Below are 19,316 nucleotides of genomic sequence, written 5' to 3'. Positions count from 1 at the left end.
ATGAGAGCTGACCCAGCTTTACAGAAGAACAGAATTTCTCTCTCTCTCTCTCTCTCTCTCTCTCTCGCTTGCTGAGTAGCGATTAGGTGGCAGAGGTTCATGCTGTTTCTTGGGTTCACTGGGAGGTCACTCACTGTAAAGACCACTCTCAGATATTGTAGATGCACTTTTGCATTTTCCCCAGCCATGGTAATATATAGGTCACTGGGATAGTAATCTAAATTTCAAGAGCTGTTGAAGTAGCACACTAATTTGATAGAACATGTTCAGATGAAAATAATCGGCCTCTAATGATCATTGTCATAGCACATACAGTATGTGTTTAATTTATACGTTTGTGTAATCATCTTTCATTTTCGAACTGATAAAAAAGGCCAAATCTTTTAATGATTTATGCATTTTTAATGAAGGTTCATTAATGTGTTATTAGTTTTGCTAAGATAACCTTCAATCTAAAAAAAAAAAAAGTTGAATTTCTTGATCACGATGGTGGCTCAGGCAGTTGAGGCTCTTGGTTGTTGATCTGAGGGGTTGGTGGTTTGAGCCCCAGCACCGCCAAGTTGCCACTGTTGGGCATTTGGGAAAGGCCCTTTAAATCTATGTCCATACAAGCATCACAAGAGGAAGTATGACCCACCAGTGATAAAATAATGATCAATGAGAACGAAGAGTGGTTGACACCAAAAGTGCAGACGGGGATCTGGATGCCTTGAAAGCTGACATTTGTGTCATGGCCTACTCCACTCTTACTTACTCACTCATCATCTATATCACTTAATCCTGTATACAGGGGCCTGGAGCCTATCCCAGGAGACTTGAGGCATGAGATGGGGTACACCCTGGAAAGGGTGCCAATCTATTGCAAGTGACACACATACACACACTATGGGCATGCCAATTGGGAATGGGAATGCCAATTAGCCCAATCTACAGTACATGCCTTTGGACTGTGGGAGGCAACCCACCAAGCACGGGGAGAACATACACACAGAGGTGGGAAACGAACCTGGCTAGAAATCGAACCCGGACCATGGAGGTGCAAGGCGACAGTGATAACCACTAAGCACACTGTGCCGCTTGGCCTACTCCCAAAAAAAAAAAAAGATAACCAAAGTTGGGCCAAGTGGAAAGAGTACTGAAAAACTCGGGTAAATATTCTGTCACTTCCCGAAAAGTGTAATGTCAATAGAAAAAACATATCTATCCTATGTGGCCGTTTATTTCAATATAGGGTAGTGAGATTAGTTTTTTCAGTGTGAGTGGTTTTATCCATTTTACCTCGAACTAGCCTACTGTATTTCACATAAAACCCAATCTTACCTTTTAAATTAAAGGCCCGAACTAATCCACAATGGGATTAAGAATGCAAGGCACACACGCCACGAGAACACTATTATCCCTGTTGGTCTTGACTTTGAAAAGCTCTTACAGGAGCAGCCATGGATATTCTGGTGATTTAATGTTAATGCTGCTTGAGGCATCCTTCACGTGTCCTCCCACAACCTGTGTGATTATCAGCCGTTGGTTCCAGTTCTTCTTCTGGTTTTCTGTTTGATTTGATATGATTGGCTGGGAAAAATAATAATAAGAGGTTAATTGCCTTTTTTTAGTGTAGTCTAATAAACTGGAAAACAATAAATAAACAGAACTTAAAGGAAATATCTGAGAATAAGTGCAATTTGTTCCAAACCTGATAAAAAAAAAAGGTAAAACTGAAACTGTGTAAAGCCAGTGTGGTGGTTAAAAATGTTACTTGCATGTAAGCACTCATATTTCACTTCCTATGAGATATGTTATCTTCCCAGCATGACTCACACAGCAGACAGGGAAACAAATAAAACAAAGGCCCAGGCAGTCCACAAACTGTCGGTTTTAATCACACTTCACCCCTTGATTGATCTCATAAGCTGCATCAGCAGATGATATCTTGGGGTTTCCAGTGATTCTTCACTATCATGGCCAGAAGACAAACGTATAGTATACTTTGGTACATATATTTTCAATTTTGTGGAAAGTCAAATAAATTCCCTATTCCAAAATGTACCACGATCCTTCTTCGAAAGCAATAGCAACAACAGATTAAACAGTGTGTCACATGACAAGCCATGACCGAAAATAAACTGCTGTAAGCTACTGTAGCATTTAGAACGAAGCATATAAGCATAACAGGGTATGTGATCTCAGTAGTGAGATAAGCAGTGGCGCACGGTAAAGCACTGTTATAATTAGATACATTAAAAGTATCTGTCATGCACATCTCCCTGTGCGGTCTGTAGGAGTTACCCTCTCGGTCAATGTGGGGTATTTTCTACGTTTGTAATAATGACTTGTGATTCAGTCTGAATGATTCACTCTGTTTCAATACCAGCTTTTAGGATCTCGGTTTGGTGACATTAGTGAGGTTTTAAAAGCATTAGGAGTACACAATGACTCATGGGAACAGTGACAATGGTGGTCAAACTTTTCATTATGTATCATCTGTAGGCAATCGTCAAGTTAAGGAAAACCCTTTCAAAGCCTGTATGTCCTGTCACATTTTGACCTGGTTAATAAAAAGTCAAAAACATAGCTTTAATCAAAGATCTGATTATGTTAACTGTTATTTGAGCAAAGTTATTAACTAAGTCCAGTCATCAACCGGTACTAGTTACTGGGGATACATACTGATCATATACTGAAACGAGTGTTGCACTGTAGTGTTATAAGGAGAAATACTGTAGGAAATAGAACAAACACATCTAAAGGCATAAAGCTGATGTGACAATTTGCATTGCATAACATCTGTGTAAATCTGTATTTAACTAAAGTGCAAAAACCTTCAGCTGACACCTTCTGTATGTGTCGCACCGCCTACACAATGACACTGTATCTACGAATATTTAGATTTAAATCAAACATGTAATCAAACATGTATGGCCTAAACTGCAATAGGTTTGCTTTTCTTCTGTCCACTAGAGCCATGAAAGCGCCCCAGAGTTAGAATTGTTAGCACTGTCTCTGACAGTTTCTCAACCTCAGCTACATCACTTGAGTGCTAAGCACCTGCATGGTTGGAAGTGTGAATTTCTCCTCTGGTCTGTGTGTGTGTTCTTCCCTCCTACAGGCCAAAGATACGGTATGCAGTGTAGACTGACTGGCATCTCCAAATTGCCCGTAGTGTGCAAGTGTGTAAGCGTGTGCCCCGAGATGGATTGGAACCCCAACCGGGTTGTACCTCCACCTTGTGCCGTTAGTTCCCTAAGATAGACTTCGGTCCCCAGTGACCCTATACAGGAAAAGCGGAATAGATCATGTGTGGATGCTGCATTCCATAAATAAAGTTTTTAACTCCTAATTTCAGACCTCCAAATAAAAATTCATTCAGTTATGAGGGGTATTTAACAGGGGAATGCCTGATTTGTCGAAAATAGATGTCAGCTTGGGGAACACTTGCACGTTACAAGTTACAAAGCTCCATTTTAGAAACGGAAAGAAGGCTTTACATAAATCAGATTTTTCAGCAACTCAGAATAACAAGGAGTAAGCAAAGTAATATAACATATAGTAGATGAGTCAAACCCTACAGTATATTATAGTATTTGCTTCAGAGTAATACATAGACTCATTAGCTGTATTACATTTATAACATTAACTATACAGTTCCTGTGTTATAGAGGTAATTATTCTTTATATATAGCTACCTAGCTTGTTAACAAAAGGCAAACCTGGGGAAATCCTCTTCTTCACAGTGGTCAAAATGCAGTGATTCCAATATCCAATTTCTGACTTCCTACTTTTAAGACAAGTCGACTGTATATATTTTAAACCACAAACAGGTAGTTTACTGGGGAAGTGTAGATACACGTTGAAATTGCATTGCACACTACTGCATGTTCATGTTCGTCCCCCAAACTTCATTTCCGACCTCTTACTCACACCTGTATGAACATAAACATGTGTCCACATGTTCTGCTGTGTCTGTTATACAGTAGGACATAACTCTCCACACCAACAGGTGGCAGTTGCAGTCTTCTTAAAATCATACTTAAGCTTTAAACAACCCTAATCTTACTCAGCTTGTTTTAATTTCTTTTCTGCCCTTATTCACTTGGATCGTTTGAATGCCAGCCTCAAATGCTGGTTGAACATGATCAGTTGAAGCTGAAAACTGCAGTCGATGAGATACCAGCTGATGATAACTGACAACTGATAGCCAACAGGTGCCTGGGTGTGTCAGGGCCCTAAAATTTTACACTAATGTAGTGAAAGCACATGGCTTGTGGTTGTCTTACTATATTGTACCACCTGTTTTTATTTTTCCGCTCACAGGGGCTAATGTTCATTTATTATTATACAATAAATATGACTTGTTGTTTCTATCTAAAGGCTGGGAAGTACTGAATGTTTAAATCCTGGGTTCTGTTCTTGTTACGCGAGTTTGATACCTAGCTAGTTGCTACTGAGCAATAAAAAAGTAATGCATCATGCAAAGTTGAAAAGTCTTTGATCAAGCAGGGTTGTCATGTTCAATATCAAAGAATAAATCAAATGTAACAATGTGCAGTGATTTAATACGAGTAAGCTAGATGACAGCACTGCAGGAGTCCACTGTAAACAATTGAGTCCCTATGCATTCTGGAGACATACTGCAGAGATGATAATGATGAAGAATATGAATCATATATGAGCTGAATGCGAATAAACATCTAATACATTGGCTAATGCACCATCTGTACGAACATGCAGGTGTTTCTGTAGATATCTCGTTTTCAGAGGTGTTGCGGTCTGTTTTTCGAGGGTGTGTGTTGACCCCAGGCTGGGAAGAATGAGTTGAGGAGGGGTGTAAAGACAGAACGAGCATGAGGTCGGCTGGTGGGGTACAAACAATGACCATTTTGTTCACGCACTAAAAACCAGACGCAGATCGTTTGACCAGTTGCATCACTACAGAAACCGGTCTGGGGTTTGTCTGCTCACACACACCTGCTATAAGGGAGGCCAAATTGCATGGCAAAGGGTTAAATACCACCCTCTCGCCACCCCTCCGTGCCATAAAGCGTCATAAAGCGCACATACTCACACACTCCCCCCACTCATGCTTGTAGGCTTTGGAGATGTCAGTTGTTAGTCAGGGGGAGGGGGTGTAAAGGGAATAGGCTGGTGGGGGTCTTTGTAAGAGTGAGAGACAGAGAAAAGAACATGAGAGAAAGAGAGAGAGGGAGGGAGAGAGGGGAGGATGGAACGGAGCGTACTATCCCTCAACTGCTAAGCAGAGAGTCTTGAGTGCAGAGACAGTCAGAGCAAAAGAGATCATTCGGTAACTGAGCAGGAGGAGCGTATGAGCAAGCCAGAGGCAGGCAGGGAAAAGGACTGACACAGACGTTTCACACACACACACACACACACGCACACACACACATAGAGCGTGTGGTTGACTCTAGTCGTGCATTCAGGGAAGTCCACACAGCAGCTCACAGGGGAAGTGAAAGGAGCGCTGTTTTTTCACCCCTCATACTCTTCCTTTGTATTCTTCAAACAGGGGTCTGCTCTGATCCTTTACCTCTACTATCTCTTTTCTCTTCTTTTTTTTATACCTATTTTTCTTTTTTTTTTCCCTGAAGACAGAGCAGGAGCACCACTGCCTCCCTGTAACCATTCCTGCCGGTAAGCAGCATCACTGATGCTCTTTCTCCATTTTTTTTTCAGTTCCTCTATGTCCCCCTTCCTCATTTGTGTCTCTTTCTTTAATTCCGTTCAGTATTGTTTTACTTGCTGTAGATGAGCGTAGAAGGTAGTACATGGCAAGGGATGGCAACTGCTTTCGTTACCATGCCGGCATCCTCTTCAGACTGACTTCAGAGAATTGCACCGTTGGAAAGAGAGAGTGAGGGATGGAGGAAGAGACAGTGAGAAAACGTAGGGGTGTGCTACTTTCCTAGGCGGAAGATCTGTCAAACAGATCGGCTTGTCCTGTTTCTCAGCAGTGCATTGTAGTGTTGCAAATAGACATTTTAACACATTCACGCGCAGACACACACATACTCAGCAAAACCTGGTGTGTACCTAAACTGCACAATACACCTCAGCCTTTCTTATATATACACTTACTCTTGTAGTAAGGATAACTCTTGCAGTTATCCTTCAATATAGTAATAAATAGTTTATTTTTTAGTAGTATAAAATCATGCTTAATAATAAAAACGCAAAAAAAATCAGTTTCCATAACAACAGACAGTCTGTGCTGCTATTTGATCTTACAAATGGGAACCTTGTTATACTCCACACCAGTTATTAACAGAGTACACCATTCTAGCTTTGTTAAAAATGACATTTTATAGCTTGTGTGACATTTGGATTGGCATGCCGAGCATGTAGATGCTAATTAGCTTATGTGTGGGTGTGTGAGTATGTGTTTTAATCCCATGCATTCTCACACCTACCTAAAACCAGCATCCTTGCAATGGGGTGGAAACAAATAGGGAGCGAAGAAAAAAAAATAGAAAGAAAGAGGGGGGAAAAATTAATGAGATAGTGGATGTTGGAATGAACCACTCCTTTTTTCCCACTCATTTTCCTGGTAGATGTGGTTTATTCAACCCACAAAAGAGAAAAGGTGTAGATGTGTTAATTAAGTGGCACAACAAGAGAATATGATGATGGATTTGAGTAGAAGTCTCAAAACCAGGCCTTTCAGGATGTGCAAATAATGTCTCATGAACAGATTCCCCAGATGTGTAATAAATGTAACAAAGAATTTAAATTGAATTTTTATTTCCTGTTATTGATTTAGATGTGCAGAAATTCGCAATCCGTCACAACGCCGCCATCCTTATTAACTGCAGCCCAAATATTGGATGTAAAATGTTTATATTTGATTACATGACAAGCAAAATTCTATAGCTACCTGGACATTAGGCAACAAATAGATACGAACAGGAAAGATGTCAGCCTATGAAGCAAACTGTCTCAGTGGAACATTTCCCCAAATGTACAAAATGAAAAGATTCAGTAGAGATATTTACTCGTCTGTTGCTAGGACACTCCCTTTGAACATTTTAGAAGAGCGTCCCGATTGGCTGATGGAGATGATGTAGCTTTCTTACCCCAAATCTCTCCCCTTCGCCCATGGAAACATGTCTGCCTGTGTCTCTCCTTCTATTCCTCTCTTTTTTTCCTGTCACTGTCTCTATTTATGTTTTTTACCTTTATCCTCTATTTTGTTTTTTCTTGGTCTTAATGTAAAATTCACATTTTACACATAGTTCCTTCTACCTGCCTTTATGATTTATGCAGTAATTTCCTGATGCATATGAAATATTGTAAAGTGCTAGTGCTAGTATCAGACAATGTAAGCTACAATGTTCAAGGATCTACTATACAGCATATATACTGTATACTGTGTACAATGCAAAAATATGAACATCAATTAAAAATATACAAAAAATACAGGCCATACAGTACAATACATTCGCTATAACACGATGTCTGTATTGTGTGTATATAGTATGTATATAAATAGAGTCAGGTTCAGTGAGAATGAAGGGAAAGGTGTACAAGACAGTGGTGAGATCAGCGATGCTCTATGGCTTAGAGACAGTGGCACTGAAGAAAAACCAGGAGGCAGAGCTAGAGGTAGCAGAGATAAAGATGTTGAGATTCTCTTTGGGAGTGACTAGGATGGATAGGATCAAGAATGAGTCCATCAGAGGGACAACCTATGTGAGATCTTTTGGAGACAAAGTCAGAGAGGCCAGACTGAGGTGGTTTGGACATGTACAAAGGAGAGATTATGAACATATCAGTAGAGTGCTGAGGTTGGAGCTGCCAGGCAGGAGGTCTAGAGGAAGACCAAGAAGGAGATCATGGATACGATGAGAGAGGACTTGAAGTTAATTGGTGTGTGAGAAGGGGATGCGGAGAATAGAGTTGGATGGAGGCGTGGATGGATGTGGCGACCCTTGAAATGGAACAGCCGAAAGACAAAGAAGAAGACTTAAATAGAGTCAGGTTAATACCACTGAAGATGATGTATGTCTGTAATGATTAATGTCTGGTAAACCTTGCGATTAAATATAAAGACACAATTTCACGCTGATCCGAATGAAACAATGGCCGATTTTGCATGACATTCATTGACAACTTGGGTGGAAAATTCAGTACTGAGGCCTTTTTTCTGCTGCATAACTTATTGGGACTTTTAGCCCAGAAAAGCTGGAACTGATTGCATACTGGAAAGTCGGCCAGCACCAAAAGTTTAAATTATTTTGTTTTTAGAACCTGCTCAAGATCGGTACCAAGAGGAACTAGGGGTCATGGTTCCCAGGTTCAAACTCTATGACCACCAAGTTGCCACTGTTGGGCCCTTAACCCTCAACTGCTTAGATGTATATTGAGATAAAAATGACGCTCTGGATAAGGGCGTCTGTCAAATGCCAAGATATAGACCGGCTAGGCAAACTAGGTTGACTGATAATGACAATGACTGATATAGAGAACAAAAAAATTTAGCAGGCTTTCATTTGTGCTGTTTATGCATAGATGCTTTTTTTATTGTTGTTTTGAGATAAATACCCCATGAATGAAAAAATAACCTTCGAGATAATTCATGGAGGTTTGTAATTTATTGAAAATAAATTTTTCTGGAAAGACAACGGGTAGCTTTGACTCCTCACATATCAAGGATTCAATCTTAAAAGAGTCTCTCTATGGGTTTTCATGACATTGTTTGCATCAAGTTAATTTTCTCTTCCCAAATATGTGCCAAGAGATGAACAGGCTACTTTAAATCGTCCACAGGAGTGAAGGAACGCATACATATACTGTATAAGCAGACAGTGGTAGCCAAAAATTATAAGACAACATATTCCATGTGTTATAGTTCTTCCTTTGTTAATTAGTTCTAGACTATCTGGCTGAAGAGTTGTTGTAATTAACTGAAAAACTAATGAAAATCTGACTATACTACAATGGTATTCAGCTTTTGGAGCCATGGTCTGTGTCACCTCCAGACCTTAACCCAACAGAAAACTTTTGGCCAATAGTGAAGAAGGTAGTGGCAGTCTCCTGTACATGATCTTTAAGAAGCAATCAAGCAGATATGGATTGCAAAAAAGACACCAGAATACTACAGATGTTTGTTTTCCCACGAACCACCAGAGCTACAGTGACCCTGACTATGATGAAGCATACTGAAGATGAACTGAAGATTACTGAGGATGATGAAATGCTACCAGCCATTCTGTCATTCTAGACCACTTTAATTTCATCACCATGCAGATTTTAAATCTAGCTCTTCTTCTTCTTCAATCGTTCATTTGTCTTTAGTAGCTACTTTATTTTAGTCAGCGTTAGTGGTGGATCTCATTAACACAGGATACTAGGTGGGAAAACACCCTGTCTATTAAAGGGTACCATCACATCACATATATAAGCCAATTTCTTGTTCCTGTTTTTGAAAGATAGGGGGTAAGCAGAGAACCTAGATGAAACCCACACAGACAGAGATACACAAGTTCCGCACAGACAGTAACCTGAGTCCAGGATTGAACTGGAGCTGTGAGGCTGTAATGCAGTTTGCTAAATCACCATGATATCTTCTTTGTGTTACTGTAGTCAACATTAAAATAAGTTGTTGTTGTTAGTTTTGCGGCTGCTCTCGTTGAGGGGTCGCCACAGCGGACTAACTGATCCGCACAACCCAGCTTGGAACAGGGTTAATGTCAGATGCCCTTCCTGACGCAACCCTCATGTGTTATCCGTACTTGGGACCGGCACTGCACTGCATCCAGTGGGTGGGATTTGGGAATCGCTGGGATTTGACTGGGAATCGAACCCAGGCATTTCAAAAGGTAAACCTTTTAAGGTCAATAATTTCCTTGCATTTACTAGAAGCTGGTTTACCAAAAATGGTTTTAACATGCTACTAGTTAACATTACGATTGAACACTGTAAAGATGATACGCCCACTGTTATCATTTTAATGTCTCAAAAGAGAATTAACTAAAGATAAAATTTGGTTATTTAAGGCTGGGCAAAATTCTATTTTATGTAAAGTGCCAAAATTAACAGAATTTTAAACTCAAAGTGTTTATAGCTTTCTATGTTATTGAAGAAGTACAGTAGATGATGTGGATTACTGTGTTTGCCTGAAAGGGATTGTTTCAGAGGGCATCTGAGAGAACAGGCCCAGTGGGCTTTGTAGAGCTGGACTAGAATGTATTTCGAAGGTGTTCTGTTTGCTGCAGAAAGGGCATGTAGTGTTACGTGTTCTCAGTTTAGACAAGATGTGCTGAGGATTGGTGCCTGGTTCCATGAACTATTTCCTGCAGTAGAGAGCATATGAGCTTCACAGGTATGGAGGGTGAGAATCTAGAGAGCAAGATGGGGGTGCAGTGGGGTATATCAAGGGATCAGGAGTAACCTTGAGATCAGCTTTGATTGTCACTGCTGCAGTGTGAACGTGTGTATGTATACATTATAGTGTGTGAGTGTGTGGGGGGCATTGCTAGCCTTAAAAAAAGGATGTGTGGCCTATTTATAGAAAACATGCAAAGAAGGGCATGTCTGTTTTAGGTTGTCAGAGGCACTGATACATATTGTTTACTTAATATACTAAATAAAATGTTTCAAGATCATTAGATGGATGGATGAATGGATAGATAGACAGATACAGTAGATCAGTAAATTGAGATAGATTAACATTAAGGTGACAGGTGACACGGTGGCTTAGTGGTTAGCACTGTGGTTGAGGGTTTAATACTTGCCTCAGTCTGGAGTTTGCACGTTCTGCCCATGCATAGTGGATTTCCTCTCACAGTCTAAAAGCATGCAGATTAGGTTAACTGGTGTTCCCAAATTGCCCGTAGTGTGTGTGGCCTGCAATGGAATGGCACCCTGTCTAGGGTGTACCCCACCACGTGCACTAAATCTTTTGGGATAGGCATCAGGCCCCCGCGACCCTGTGGAGGATAAGCGGTATAGAACGTGAATGAATGAAAAAACATTAAAGTGTGTTAACAAGATAAAAACATTGTAAAATATAGGAATAAACTGCTTATATGCCCAGTGCATGTGCATAATGTTTGAATCTAAATAACGGTATCTAAGTGCACCAGCAAGTTGTAATATTAATTAAAAAAAGAGAGTACATGATCATATCAGTGCAATCAGGTGAGCGTCACAAAATGTTTCCGACCCTAATTATAATGATGTCAGAGAAGGAGCTCCCTCTCTTGACACAGAGGAGAGTTGATGAGTTCTAGTACATTACACTCATCATATTATAAAGACCTACAGTATACAATAGATCCATAAAAGAATTCATATAAAACAGAAACTGGTAAAACAAATCCAAATCACATGCTTCAACAATACAAATCCGCCACAAAGAGCAGTCATGTCAGGAGTGTGAATAAATTTTCTCTATTCACAGCTGGATGCTTAAAATAAAAGATCATAAAGCTGCCCAGAGTAATCACATCTGTCAGGCGACATATATTGTTAATTCTTTGGTGTCTATCATAAATATATTTTTTATGCATATTAGATGTAAAGCGAAAAAAACCTTGCTACTTTCAGGCATTAATTACTCTGTATGGTTACCTTTTTGTATTTTTTCCCTCACACAGTTACTGATCAGCAGGTCAGGGGTTCAAGCCCCAGTGCTGCCAAGGTGTCACCGTTGAGCCCTTGAGCAAGCCATATGATTTCACTGGGCTGTAAGGGACATGTAACGAATAATTTAATCTTAATCCCAATTTTAGATTAAGTGCATGAAAAAAAAATCTAACTACTTGAACTTGAATTGCTGGCATCTTGGCATCTTGCTGATTCTAGCTTGGCAGTTAAATTTCCTATAGCTTGCTTATCATTAATATTAAATAAGCCGAATTTAATGGCTAAGGATATAACTGAACTATTAAAAAATTTCACACACAAAACGTGATTACACCGACAGAAATAGACAATTAATGTTCGTGCTTAAGATATTATCAAAGCATATGCTTTTTTTTCAGATTTTTTTTTTTAATGACCACCGAGATGATGCATCCTGTTCCTCTTAAAGACGTTTAAGGGAGTATTAATAGTAGTGCAAGGATCCCTTCTGTAAATATAGGTATTTTTTTTTTTTTAAGTTTTTATTACACAATCAATTATTTAACTTTAAATTCCCCTGCTGTGTTGCAACAAAGTTAATTACAGTGATTTACGTTTAGGTTTTTACTTGTGACGTGCCCTGTTCACACGGGCGGTAAAATCGAGCGTTTTTCTGCCATTCGTAGCGTCCGGTGAGCGCGGATCAAGCGCAGAGTGTTTTCTACACATAGGAGTCAATGAGAGTGTTCACACGGGCTTTGGTGACGTGCGTTTGTCCGGCTGCGCGTTTATACGGCATCAAAAAAACGTTGCATGCAGCTTTTTCTTGGCGTTCAAAACCCAACGAACGCAAGGAAACCGCTTCTAGTGCGTTTTCTGCGCGTTCATTTCACGCTTCGGAGGACCGGATATATCCCATGATCCTACATGCTATACATGGGGAAATGCGGAAAAAGGCAAAATAAAACAAAATAAATTGAAAAACATATGCGGAAATTTTCGCGTTTCTTCAAAAAAAACTTCCTTTAATCCGACGTTGTGCAGTCAGATAGTGAACCCGGGGCGGGCTTTCATATCCAGTTCCGGACACACTGCCCCTACAGGTTAACACACAAACTACAATTTGGGCTGCAGGCTGGCGTTAGACAGAGACAAACGAACGCCGGTGTAGAAGTCAATCGATCGCCGCTACAAAACGCAACATAAACGTCTAGGACGTTCATAGCACGTTCGTTTATTTAAAAAACTTAACACCCGTGTGAACAAGGCCTAAGAGTTTAAGTTAGATGGCGGGTTTAGCATGCCTTGAGCTGTCAGTCTCCGGCAAGAAGCTCTGTTTCAGGGCCACACTCGGACAAAACACAAAAAGCAGGTCTAAGAAGAGAGACACTGCTACAGGAAGGGCTAAAAATGATCATGTCTGATAGACAGAAGCGCTGTAAGAATGCAGCACGCTGAGAGCGCACACTTACCAAGAAGTGCTGATAATACAGTATACTGAATATGATCAGAAACAGTGTCTTAAATTTTAGGCAACCTCTTATACAATTCTAAACTTTTACTGGCATCAGGATATGGTGTAGTAACTACACAAAAATATAATAATTAATATAATATAGTGTAAGTAGACAGGAAGTTAAAAACAGTAACACCTTCAGATGAATCAGATCTCCAAGGATGTTTGTTTGTTTGTTTTTTGCTTGTTTACAAAAGCAAAGGGAAAAAATCATAAGTATATTATACAAATTCAATAATAACCCCTTTTTATTAAAAACAGTCATTAACATAGAAAGAAAAAAAAACATTATCCAGCTGAATTTAATTTAAAAATATATAGAATGAAGTCATTTCGGTCATTCAGATTTTTTAGTCTAACAACCTAAAAGCAACAGCACAAAGCAATTTGCATGCTATTTTAAACACTCTGCTCTGCTCATATTAACATATTTATCAGCTCCTTCATTGCTCAAGGGGTGGATGATACTAATCTGAAGTGCTGTGTCTGTCTAAAAACGTTTGGGTTGGGGAGAATTTAAGAGCACAAGTCCCAGCATGACTGCATAACAGAGTTTCTCCTCTCTCATCTCTCCTCACCCGTCTATCTCTATGGCCCAGGGCAGCCGAACAGCGGGCACAGGGGGCAGCCTGATAGCCATGGCACCTCAGTATCCGATAAGCGTGCAGTGGATTAAAGAAAAGCTGCTGGCATAGATCCACTTCGAGATTAACAAGCATGCTTTTATGTGGGTCACGATAGTATGTCAATAACAGATGTTAGAAATATCAATCTTATTCCCCCTCTCCACTCATCTACTACAATAAGAAAAAAAGAAAAATCATGTAATACCTATTCCCTTTATTTGCTTGCAGTCTGGTACATGTATCAAAGGCAAAAGGAGAGAAGCTATTGTCAATGAGACATAAGACAAGCTGCTATTTATAGGTTGCCGTTTTAACCGATGACCTTGACTAGCTCCTTTAAAGGAAAATAAGAGAATAAAAATTGATTCGGAATGGAAATGGAGATCCGAAATAATCTGTAAAACTTGTAACAATTAGAAATTAGCTGAGTATCATGTGGTGGAAAACTACAAAGTGTAGACATTAAAGACTCCTCCCATTAATCTTAATAAATTAATAGGATATCTCCTTAATAAATATTTCCTCTACAGAAAACTTGACTGTTTATATTTAACAACAAGTATAATCAAACAAATTTTAAATCCTTTTGATTCGTCCATTTAATTTAAGCAGCTGTATAGTAACACCACGTTCAATCGTTTAAAAAAAGCTGTTACTATAAAAAGAATAATATATTACAACAATTGCATTAATATAAACCTGTGATTTGCCTTGTAGTCAGAACCACAGTCACACTAGCAACAGCAATCAAAAAGGAACTAATACCTTCTGTCCCATCAAATCATATTAGCTTTTTTTTTCTTTTTTTTTTCCTAATGACACTTTCTTTAGATTGTCGTTACCAAAAATGGATCCTCACCAAACAAAAAGAAATCCTCAGAGGCAATTTGGTCTTTAAAAATGCAAAGCTGTAGCAGAAGAAAGCCTTGAGGCTTCATCGCACTCTTTCAACAGCTAATGCATGCAGTGTGAAAAACATGCGCACAAGTGAAACTCTTCCAGTAACCTACTGATGCAAAACAAAATGTCTCATTATGCATTATGTTAATGATATTTTTTATATTATCAGAAAATATTTTTGAAATGTTTCAAAAACTTTTATTCATGAAATGAGTTAAAACATCAAATGAGATGTTCAAACCTAAGCGTTAATGCTGATCATCTTTGGCTTTTTCATACAGCACCATTCTCTCATCACAGACACTGAGAACTGAGAGAATGTGGGGGAAGGGTGGCACAGTAAAAGCTCCCCCTACCTTCCTGTCCCTTATGTACAACAATTCTTTCTAGTGCTAACATTCACTCAGGATGATGCCTGGGCATCTCAGCCTCATAGCATCACATTACCAGTCAGTCTAGTCCCGACATTGCCACTTCCCATCAGCTGCAGAGCTGGGCTCTTTGTCTGCACTAACCTCCCTCTCACTGCCCACTGCGCTAAGCTAATGTTCCATCCACAGCACATAGACCATGCTAATGTCCGGGGGTGGGGGGGTTGGGTGGGTTTAAGAAAGATGGCGGGAAAAGAAAAAAAGACAAATGATCAGCACCTGCCTCACTTGTGCAAATTGAAAGACGCTTCATCGCTGACAAGAATTAATGAAAGAACGTTGTGAGGGAGAAAGAAAGCAGCTAGGCATTGTTCACTCTATCATGTTTTCCATTATTCTGTGTTTTATTATTTTATAAAAAAGGAATTGCATGATTTAAATAGGAAAAAAGGCGAATAATGTCTCATTCCATTTCTGTATTATATCTAGTGATCTGTGGTTGCTTCGGTTGGTCGGGTCTAGGCTCTGCAACATTATGTGCACAAAAATGAGGACAGCTGACTACCTGAGTATACTGACAGATATATTCAGGATGACTGAATAACCAGGTTTTTCCATCAATGGATTATTTGTTGCCTGACAGATGACAGTGCTAGGATTTATCAGGCTTAAATTGTAAAAGACTGGTCCAAAGAGCATGAGATATAATTTTCACTCATGGATTATATATATAGTTTATCTTTTTTATGGTCAATGGTCTGATTTAACACCAGCTTTTCTCCTTCAGTGCCCAGTTATGCAATCAACCAAATGTAAGTGATAACTGGGCTCATTTAGGCTAGATACAACCAAGTTTAATCAACTGCCCTGCTGAATCTAAATATCATCGATATAAAACCTTTTCAGAATTGTGAAGTAGGCAAAATGGTTGCAACAAGATTTAGATTAGATGAGAGAAATGGAATATTGAAATAAATGACCTAGAAGTCATTTAAGATGTGAGCAAAAGCAGTGAGCACCATATTGCCAAATGAAGAAAACACAAAATGGTGGTGAATCTTGCAGAAGTTGTCCAGCCTAACAAAATTCCTCTGACAAAAAGTGCCCTGACAAATCTTCCAGCAAGTCCCAAAAAAAAAAAAGAACAAAAGACACCAAGGGAACATTTTAAGGCATTCATAAAGCCATTCCATTAGAAAGAGTCTGGGCAAAAATACTAGCCATAGGCGAACTGCAAGGCTCAAACCAATGGGCCAAGAGGAACATAAAGGCATCGCTCACATTTGTAAAAAAAAAAAAAATGACCCCAAGCCTTTTGGGTAATGTTACATGGACTTGTTAGAAGATAGTCATAGAACTTGCCATAATTGATGAAACCATGCATTCTGTTTTCTGTCATAAAATTCTGAAGGGCAATATCCGGATATCAGTGCGTGATCTGAAGCTAAAGCAGAACTGGGTTTATGGAGCAAAACAGTGATATGAAGCACAAGGGCAAGTCTACTTCAGACTGTCTCATTAAAAAAAACAAATGCAGGTTTTGTTCTTTTTTTTTTTGTTGGCCTGATCAAAGTCCTGACTTGAACAATGAGCAATGAGATGATGTGGCAGGACCAGTTTTTCAGAATTCAATTCAATTAAAACCAATCGGGCCAAATCCTTTTAAACTGATTTGAAATACTAATGAAGCATTTGGTAGCAGTTGTGCCTGAAAAGGGTGGTACAAGCATTTATTAAGTTTAGGGGCAATTTGCCCAACAGTGTGCTTTGACAAATTTTATAATAATTTAGTAAATTGAAAAGGAAAATAAATTTCACGGCATGGTACATGGCCATACCATAAATATAGAAAAATGCAGAAAAGCATGTTTTAAAGAGGGAACTAGACTGCTGCACAAACATCATATCATATACACATTTGTTTTTCATTTTTCAGCATTTGAATTAGCTTGTATTCATCGTGGCTACAAGCATCTCGCTTATGTAGGATTTACTGTTTTAGTAATCAGCAGTTGTTGCCTATTGGTTTAAAGTCTAATAATTGAAAAGCGTCCCTTAATTCAAATGGACGTTTTTGGTTTTTCAGTAATTCACTAATGCGTCTGAGAAAAATATTGACATTCCTGGTGTTTTCTCCTTGCTTTCATTGTCATTGTTCCTTTAAAAGCACTAACAGCTGAGTGCTAGCTAAATCGATAGCCTTAGTCTTTCAATGCGCTTGTTGTCCATATTTGCAATAGTGTTGTCATGACTTTAGCCACAAGTGGTATTTTAAGCATTTGCCACTTGAATTCCTCTTGACACAGCATAATCCATACATTCCACAGATAGAATCATCAATTATATTTTCAGAGACAAGGCAATTGTAGCACTATGTTCAAAAAGAAAGGAATCAAATTAAAGATGACTGCTGCACATTTTACAGAGGGTTGGACGTTATGGTTCTTATATCTCAGATCTACCCTTAATGCTATAACCAGGATTTATTGGAACATTGAGGTAATTATTGCCATGACTATAAGTGAAGAGGCTGACCATACTGTATCCTGCATCCCACATCATAAAAAAAGCCCCTAGCATTTTAGAATATTTAATCATTTTTGGCTGTGACCCATAAAGCAGTTTACTGTCAAACCCCATAACATATGATCTACTTACAACTCAAGGCCTCAAAAGCATCTTTTCACCTCTGATGATTCTGTATGGCACTTGAAATGTATTAACAATACAGCCCAGTCAATACACTTACTGTAAATCCATCAGGGAATAAAGAAACCAAACTCTTCGCCGTCTGGCTGTACAAATACCACTTAGGCAAGGATGTGTGAGACGTAAACAGAAAAGACGGTTTTAACATCCAGGAAAAATACGGCACACCCCCCAATCACCCCAAAACACACTGCTCTAGTTCTGTCATTCGTGGTGTAGTGATAACAGTTCATGTGACTGATGATGCTGATTCAGGACTGTGGTTCATGTGGAGCAGTTGTGTATTTCAGCGTAAGCACGCGGCAACAAGCAGACCTCTTAGTGTGCTGTAATGAATATTCTTTTGGATTTATGGAGTGGACACTGCTGCATTATGCATCAAACTTATTGGCTGCTGCTGGTGATGATTGGAAGACAGAGAGAGAGAGAGACAGAGAGAGAGAGAGATGTGCTAAAGAATTTATAGACCACAGTCAGAACAAAGCCATGATGCCTATTAGTATATGCTTATTTACAGTTAGTTTACAGTTAGAACAAAGCTTATGGTAGGGATATAACTGAATATGAATACATTATTTACAGTGGACAAATAACGCTTTTGGAACAGATGCAAATTTTTTACATGGTCTGGTTGGGACTAGACATATGCAGATAGAGACTAAGGATGCAAAATGATTCTTTTCCACCATCACACGAGAGAGTGGTCAGATGTGAGGTAGAATATGGAGAATGTGGAACATCTGTAAAAGCAAGCAATAAGATATGTTCCATACTGGGTCACAGAAAGACCATTCATTCATTCATTCATTCATTCATTCATGTGAGACTAGAAAATAATAATAATAATAATAATCATAATCATAATCATAATATTAATAGTGTGCATTCTCAATTTGAGGTCATTTATGAACTTTCCAGTGTTTTTGGGGATAGAGTGGAATACTTACATGTAATAGATATAATAAGGAAGAAGAACCCTTTTACTTTAGGACATGGCTACTTTGGGTTTTAACAGTTAAAGATAGTATAACTGTGTTACAGCCCTAGTGTATATACAGATGTGCCAGCAGAAGTTTGGATGTATGCCAGTAATGATAATTGATGGACAGCGTCAATAAGGCTGTTTGGGTCAATGACAATAGCAAATTCGTCTTTGAGTATGTATGAATGTCTTTTATCAGGATGGAAAAAGTAATTGTCATTCATGCACCAATCAGCCATAACATTAATACAACTTAACACCACTGCCAGGTAAATTAAATAAAACTGATTACCAATTATATACCAGTAATCTGTTTACAGGATCATGAGCAAAGTTATGATGTTATGGGTGACCGTTGTATATGCTTATGTAATTTCCAGTAATTTGTTAGTTAGCAGCTAGCATGACCTAAACTGGATTCTTTTTCTTTTTTTTTTCATTATTTTTAATCATCATTGATATATATATATGTGTGTGTGGATATATATATAGTTTAAAGATGCTTTTAGCAAGATGTGTTCACCAGTAAACTAGACACTAGAAAATCCAAAAACTGTTCTTGCCAACTTTCTGTCTCCATTATTAACAAACTGTTCTGGGCTATAATCCAGTATCATTTTGTTAATTGAGAAGCTACA

The 19,316-nt window shown here is 38.9% G+C and overlaps 1 protein-coding gene across 2 annotated transcripts in view; it reads left to right on the top strand.

The window, feature by feature from the left end:
- Positions 1-5,282: 5,282 nt before the first annotated feature.
- The window catches only part of fam49al (family with sequence similarity 49 member A, like), a 35,443-nt gene continuing 21,409 nt past the window's right edge, over positions 5,283-19,316 (top strand). Inside the window, exon 1 of one of the 2 annotated variants that reach the window (XM_053492134.1) lies at positions 5,283-5,643. The gene's annotated coding sequence lies outside the window, so the exon portion shown is untranslated. The remainder of the gene's footprint in view (positions 5,644-19,316) is intronic. The other variant, XM_053492132.1, reaches the window with a different exon arrangement.

Source organism: Clarias gariepinus, chromosome 3 (assembly GCF_024256425.1).
Source record: "Clarias gariepinus isolate MV-2021 ecotype Netherlands chromosome 3, CGAR_prim_01v2, whole genome shotgun sequence".
Classification (NCBI taxonomy): Eukaryota; Metazoa; Chordata; class Actinopteri; order Siluriformes; family Clariidae; genus Clarias; species Clarias gariepinus.
The sequence above is the reverse complement of the archived record's forward strand: the minus strand, read 5'-3'. Positions and strand labels throughout refer to the sequence as shown.